This window comes from Mus caroli, unplaced genomic scaffold, assembly GCF_978045245.1.
Source record: "Mus caroli unplaced genomic scaffold, Mus_caroli_1 scaffold_8, whole genome shotgun sequence".
Classification (NCBI taxonomy): Eukaryota; Metazoa; Chordata; class Mammalia; order Rodentia; family Muridae; genus Mus; species Mus caroli.
The window spans coordinates 131,662,470-131,669,978 of NW_028227263.1; the positions used below are offsets into that span (position 1 = coordinate 131,662,470).

At 39.3% G+C, this 7,509-nt stretch overlaps 1 pseudogene; it reads right to left on the reverse strand.

Moving 5' to 3' along the window:
* Nucleotides 1-6,065: 6,065 nt before the first annotated feature.
* On the reverse strand, nucleotides 6,066-7,018 carry LOC110297321 (vomeronasal type-1 receptor 90-like; annotated as a pseudogene).
* Between the last annotated feature and the right edge of the window lie 491 nt (nucleotides 7,019-7,509).

Below are 7,509 nucleotides of genomic sequence, written 5' to 3' on the forward strand. Positions count from 1 at the left end.
GGTAAAGTGTGTGTGAAGCTAAAAAGATGTAGAGAAAATAAGAATGAGGAGACATGAGACAAAGTATATGATAAGATCATGGTCTGCGAGTCTGCACAGGTGAGAGTGCAGACTGCAGAAGCGACACAGCTTCTGGGACAGACCCTGTTTTGGGCTGCAGACATCCAGGCACCTTCCCTGCCAGAGGAAAGGTGGCCACCCAGAAGGGCTCTGACTGCAGGAGCAGGTGAGGGAGCCATCTTATGTCCAGGGTCCCTCGGAGACCAGTCTGTACTGGTGAGCATGCAGACTGCAGAGGCAACACATTTTCTGGGACAGGCACTGTTTCAGGCCTTCATCTTCAGCCAGGAGGCAGATCTGAACGCCACACATCTTTGCACCTTCCCTTCAAGAAGAGAGCGTGCCTGCAGAGAGTACTCTGACCACTGAGACTCAGGAAAGAGCTGGACACCCAGGACAGCTGACAGAGGCTAACAGAATCACAGGAGGAACAAGCTCCAGCCAGAGACAACTATAACAACTAATGCCAGAGATTACCATATGGCAAAAGGCAAACGTAAGAATCTTACCAACAGAAACCAAGACCTCTCACCATCATCAGAACCCAGCACTCCCACCTTAGCCAGTCCTGGATACCCCAACACACCCAAAAAGCAAAATTTGGATTCAAAGTCATATCTCATGATGCTAGTAGAGGACCTTAAGAAGGGCATAAATAAACTCACTTAAAGAAATACAGGAGAACACTGCAAAACAGGTAGAAGGCCTTAAAGAATCACAGGAAAACACTGTTAAACAGGTAGAAGTCCTTAAAGAGGAAACACAAAAATCCCTTGAAGAATTACAGGAAAACACAACCAAACAGGTGATGGAATTGAACAAAACCATCCAAAACCTAAAAAGGGAAGTAGAAACAACAATAATAATAAGACTAATAATAATAATTAATAATAATAAACCGAAAGTGAGATAACTGTGTAGATAGAAACCATAGGAAAGAAATCAGGAACCATAGATGTGAGCATCAGCAACAGAATACAAGAGATGGAAGAGAGAATCTCAGGTGCAGAAGGTTCCATAAAGAACATGGACACAACAATCAAAGAAAAGGCAAAAGGCAAAAAGCTCCTAACTCAAAACATCCAGGAAATCCAGGACACAATGAGAAGACCAAACTTATGGATAATAGGAGTAAAAGAGAATGAAGGTTTTCAACTTAAAGGGCCAGCAAATATCTTCAACAAAATTGTAGAAGAAAACTTCCCAAACCTAAAGAAAGAGATGCCTATGAACATACAAGAAGCCTACAGGACACCAAATAGACTGGACCAGAAAAGAAATTCCACCCAACACATAATAATCAGAACAACAAATGCACTAAATAAAGATAGAATATAAAAAGCAGTAAGGGAAAAAGGTCAAGTAACATATAAAGGCAGGCCTATCAGAATTACACCAGACTTCACACCAGAGACTATGACAGCCAGAAGATCCTGGACAGATGTTATACAGACCCTAAGAGAACACAAATGCCAACCCAGGCTACTGTACCCAGCAAAACTCTCAATTACCATAGATGGAGAAACCAAAATATTCCATGACAAATCCAAATTCATACAATATCATTCCATTAATCCAGCCCTTCAAAGGCTAATAGCGGGAATACACCAACATAAGGACGGAAACTACACCCTAGAAAAAGCAAGAAAGTAATCCTTCAACAAACTTAAAAGAAGATAGCCACAAGAACAGAATCCCAACTTTAACAACAAAAATAACAGGAAGCACCAATTATCCCAAGGATGCAGGGACTGTCCAATATACAGAAATCCATCAACATAATCCACTATATAAATAAACTCAAAGACCAAAACCACATGATCATCTTGTTAGATGCTTAGAAAGCATTTGACAAAATCCAACAGTCATTCATGATAAAAGTCTTGGAAAGATCAGGAATTCAAGGCCCATACCTACACATAATAAAAGCAATATGCAGCAAACCAGAAGCCAACATCAAACTAAATGGAAAGAAACTCGAAGCATTCCCACTAAAATCAGGGACTAGACAATGTTGCCCACTTTCTCCATACCAATTCAATATAGAACTTGAAGTCCTAGTCAGAGAAATTCGACAACAAAAGGAGATCAAGGGGATACAAACTGGAAAGGAAGAAGTCAAACTATCACTATTTGCAGACGATATGATAGTATATATAAGTGACCCTAAAAGTTCCACCAGAGAACTCCTAAACCTGATAAACAGCTTCAGTGAAGTAGTTGGATATAAAATTAACTCAAACAAGTCAATGGCCTTTCTCTACACAAAGGATAAACAGGCTGAGAAAGAAATTAAGGAAACAACACCCTTCGCAATAGTCACAAATAATATAAAGTTCCTTGGTGTGACTCTATGGAACTCAAAGATCTGTATGATAAGAACTTAAAGTATCTGAAGAAAGACATTGAAGATCTTAGAAGATGGAAAGAACTCCCATGCTCCTGGATTGGCAGGGTTAATACAGTAAAAATCTTGCTGAAAGCAATCTACAGATTTAATGCTATCCCTATAAAACTTCCAACTCAATTCTTTACAGAGTTAAAAAGAACAATTTGCAAATACATGTGAAATAACAAAAAAAAAAAAAAAAACAGGATAGCAAAAAATATTCTCAACAATAAAAGAACCTCTGGTGGAATCACCATGCCTGACCTCAAGCTGTACTACAGAGCAACTGAGATAAAACTGAATGCTATTGGTACAATGACAGACAGGTAGATCAATGAAATAGAGTTGAAGACCCAGAAATGAACCCACACACCTATGGTCACTTGATCATTGACAAAGTAACTGAAACCATGCTGTGGAAAAAAACAGCATTTTCAGCAAATTGTGCTGGCTCAACTGGTGATCATCAACTGGTGATGTAGAAGAATGCAAATCGATCCATTCTTATGCCTCATACAATGTTCAAGTCCAAGTGGATCAACTAACTCCACATAAAACCAGATACACAGTAACTAATAGAAAAGTAAGATGGGAAGGGTCTCAAGCACATGGGCACATGGGAAAATTTCCTGAACAGAACACCAACAGCTTATGCTCTAAGATCAAGAATTGACAAATGGGACCTCCTTAAATTGCAAAGCTCCTCCTGTATGTCAAAGTACACTGTCAATGGGACAAAATGACAAACAACAGAATGGGACAAGTTCTTTACCATCCCTACCTCTGATAGAGGGATAATATCCAATATATATGTATATATATATATGTATATATGTCAAGAACATGGACTCCAGAGAACCCAATAACCCTATTAAAAATGGGGTACAGAGCTAAACAAATAATTTCAACTGAGGAATATCAATTGGCTGAGAAGCACCTAAACAAATGTTCAACATCCTTAGTCTTCAGGAAATGCAAATCAAAACAACCCTGAGACTCCACCTCACATCAGCCAGAATGGTTAAGATAAAAAATTCAGGCCAGGCGTGGTGGCGTACGCCTTTAATCCCAGCACTTGGGAGGCAGAGGCAGGCAGATTTCTGAGTTAGAGGCCAGCCTGGTCTACAAAGTGAGTTCCATGACAGCCCGGGCTACACAGAGAAACTCTGTCTCGAAAAACCAAAAAAAGAAAAAAAAAATTTCAGGTGTTAGCAGATGCTGGCGAGGACATGGAGAAAAAGAAACACTCCTCCATTGTTGGTGGGGTTGCAAGCTAGTACAACCACTCTGGAAATCAGTTTGGTGGTTTTTCAGAAAATTCGACATAGTATTATCTGAGGACCCAGGATTACCACTCATGGGCATATACCTAGAAGATGCTCCAACATGTAATAAGGACATATGCTCCACTATGTTCATAGCAGCCTTATTAATAATAGCCAGAAGCTGGAAAGAACCCAGATGTCCCTCAACAGAGGAATGGATACAGAAAATGTGGTTCACTTACACAATGGAGTACTACTCAGCTATTAAAAACAATGATTTCATGAAATTCACAGGCAAATGGATGCAACAACTAAATATCATCCCAAGTGAGGTAACCCAATCACAAAAGAATACACATGGTACGCACTCACTGATAAATGGATTTTAGCCCAGAATCCCAGAATACCCAAGGTACAATTCACAGACCACATGAAGCTCAAGAAGAAATAAGACCAGAGTGTGGATACTTCTTTCCTTCTTAGAATGGGAACAAATAACCCATGGGAGAAGATACAAAGAGTGGAGCATAGACCGAAAAAAAAGGCCATCTAGAGACTGCCCCACCTGGGGATCCATCCCACACACAGTCCCCCAAACCCAGACACTATTGTGGATGCTAGCAAGTGCTTGTTGACAGGAGTGTTATATCACTGTCTCCTGAAAGACTCTTTCAGTGCCTGACAAATACAGAGGTGGATACTCTCAGCCAACCTGTGGAAATGACCCAAGGACCTGAAGGGATTTGCAGCCCCATAAGAGGAACAAATATGAACCAACCATTACCCCCAGAGCTCCCAGGGACTAAACTACCAACCAAAGAGTACACATGGAGGGACCCATGGTTCATCCGCATATGTAGCAGCAGATGACCTTATTGGTCATCAATGGGAGGAGATGCCCTTGGTCCTGTGAGGGTCCATAGGGGAGTGCCAGAACCAGGAAGCAGGAATGAAATGTAAATAAAGAAAATATCTAATAAAAAAGAATAGAACTGGTAGAGGAGAGAATCTGCATTAAAAAAAAAGACTCTATATCCTACCACAGAGCTAGGCTCACCCATATTCGTTGCCACTCTATTCACAGAAACCTGGAAATGGAAATAACCTAGATGTGCCTCAATTATGAACAGATAATAATACTATAATATAGTTTTGAGTTAAAACATTAACATGTATGGGTGTTCTGCTTGCACATATGTCTGTGTACCATTTGTGTGCCTGTTCCTCCTGGAAGTCAGAAGAGGATGTAGGACTCTCTGCAGTTAGAATTACATATTGTTGATGCCACCATGTGGGTGTTGGGAACTGACCTCAATCTTCTGGTACAGACGAGTGCTTTTATTTGCTGGGTCATCTCTCAAGCCACATCTTTTCCTTTTTACAACACTGACATAAATATAACTCACAAATAATGGCTTCTTTTCATTTAAGCTAGGCAACGTTTAATTTGTAGAATTTTATTTGTTGAATGTTCTTTAGAAGGGGATGGTTCATGTTGGGAGTGGGAAACACACCTTTTTTCCCAACATTTGCCACACATTGGCAGGTGGATCTTTGTGATTTTCAGGCTAGCTTGCTCTAAATAGTGAGTTCTGGGATAGCCATAGCTACACAGTAAGACCCGGTCTCAAAAACAAAGTAAAAAAGAAAAATTAAAGATACTGTTTAAAAGAAATTTTATACAAGACACAAATAATATTTTGAGTATTCTAATTACAAATTTTAACAGGAAAAACATCTGAGAATAGAATAAAGACACATAAAACAGTCTGGCGTGGTGAGGCATACCTTCATTCCCAGCCCTCAAAAGCAAAGGTACTCATATCTCCAGAGTTCAAGGCTAGCCTGGTTTACATTGTGAGTTCCAGCAAAGGCCAGTGCTACCTACAGAGACCCTGTATCAAAAAACAAAATAAGACAAAACAAAAAAAATTACTAGTGAAATAAAGACTTCTCAAAGTGTCAAAAAATTGTTGAAAAAAATATTCTCTATACATCTACCTATCTACCTGTCTATTTTATCTTTTTATCTTTGTGTGTACATGTATGTGTGTATGCTCTTGTGTACAATATTTGTGTGTATGTTTATGATGGCACTTATGTGGAGGTTAACAAGACCAGTTTTTATTTTACAAGATCCAAAGTATTATAATTTCAGTGGATAGTAAATTCGAAATGGTGTGGATACATTTTTATTGATAAGAAATATTAAAAATTCTAAAACTTATAAAGGTACAACTTGTGAAAATTCTAATTGGGCCCACACCAAGGACTCAAGAGCCACACAGATTCCAACATATCACAAAATCACTAGAGAGACATATTTGTTAAAGAGAACACTTAGGCATGTATCAGTCACCAACTGCTCTTTGAAAACAGGTAATTTTCAGTATTGGTAGGGAAGAAATAAACTGTGAAATAATTTTATTAGTGTTCATCAGTAAAAATGGTCAGAGAGTGGGGTAAAATGATGCCACAATTGCAATAATTGCCCCCAAATTTGACTTTCTTTCATGTGTACAAAACTTATCATAAATGGTGACGAAGTTGTTCAACAAATAAAAGAACACAAAGCAGCTTATAAGCAACAGGACTGTGTGAGTGGCTTTATGTTCAGGAGACTGCTGGGAGGAGAGGCTTGGGTTGTGGAGATACTGGCCTCTCTTGTGGTGCCTGTAGAGGAGGGTCACCATGTAGAGGCTAGTCCATATCATGATGGCCATAAAGAGCAGGTCTCTTATTATGATAACACTCAGAAATAATACTGGATTGGGGTACTTGAGTGGAAGACTTCCACAGTAAACATGAGAATATCCAAATTCATTATCAGTGTAATTGATTTTTGCTATCATGGTCTCAAAGAGGTGCACATATATGACCATGTTGATAAACCAGGAAAACAGGAAGAAGCAAAGAGTCCAGGTAGAGAGTTTAGGCTTGAGCTACGCCACTTAGAATTACTGGGAGTGACGGTGATGGCTTGGAATGTGCTTAGAATAGAAGTTGTAGAGATGGACATAGCCCGGGTGACTCTGTAGACATATTGAAAGGCCTTACAGCCACCATCGTTCAGAAAATTGGGCACTCCAAAGGATGATGTGATGTATGGAATCATAGAAAATATGATTGTCAACATATTGACTATCATCAGGTACATGAAAATGGGATCAATCTGTCTGTTAAAGTGAGCTTTGACCCAGAAGTTGTACACATACAGCACAAAGAGCAATGAGTTCCCTATGACACCCACACAGAGCTCAGATATGAGGAAAACCCCCAAGAGGGTGTTGCTTAGAAATGACATCTCAGTCAGGCCTTCAGTTAAAATGAATCAGATTGAAGTATAAAGCTAATTACATACTGATGTTTGTGGGAAAATATACTGATTGACACTTCAGGAAGAGAGAAGTTTAGAGAAATGTCCAACTCCCTAGTATTTCAGGTCCAGATGTAGTATGTCTCGGAAGCATTCCAGGGAGTCTTGAGAGCCTCAGATGATAGAAAGTATTGAAGAAGGTGGGCTCAAAGAAGAAAAATCTTCTGAGTGCTTTTATATATTTTTTTTTCAGTTTTGACATTTATTGGTTAGAAGGTTTGGGGGTGTTTGCATTTTGCAGTTCTTCAAATATTCTAAATGTTAATGACCCATCTAATGCATAGCTTCCCATTCTGCAGGCTGTCTCTTCACTCTGCTATTTTTCTTTATTGTACAGAGTTTTTTAATTTCTTGTGGTGCCATGAGCCAGTTCTGGCAATAATCCCCTGTGTGAACAAGTACTCTTTGGAAAGATGTTG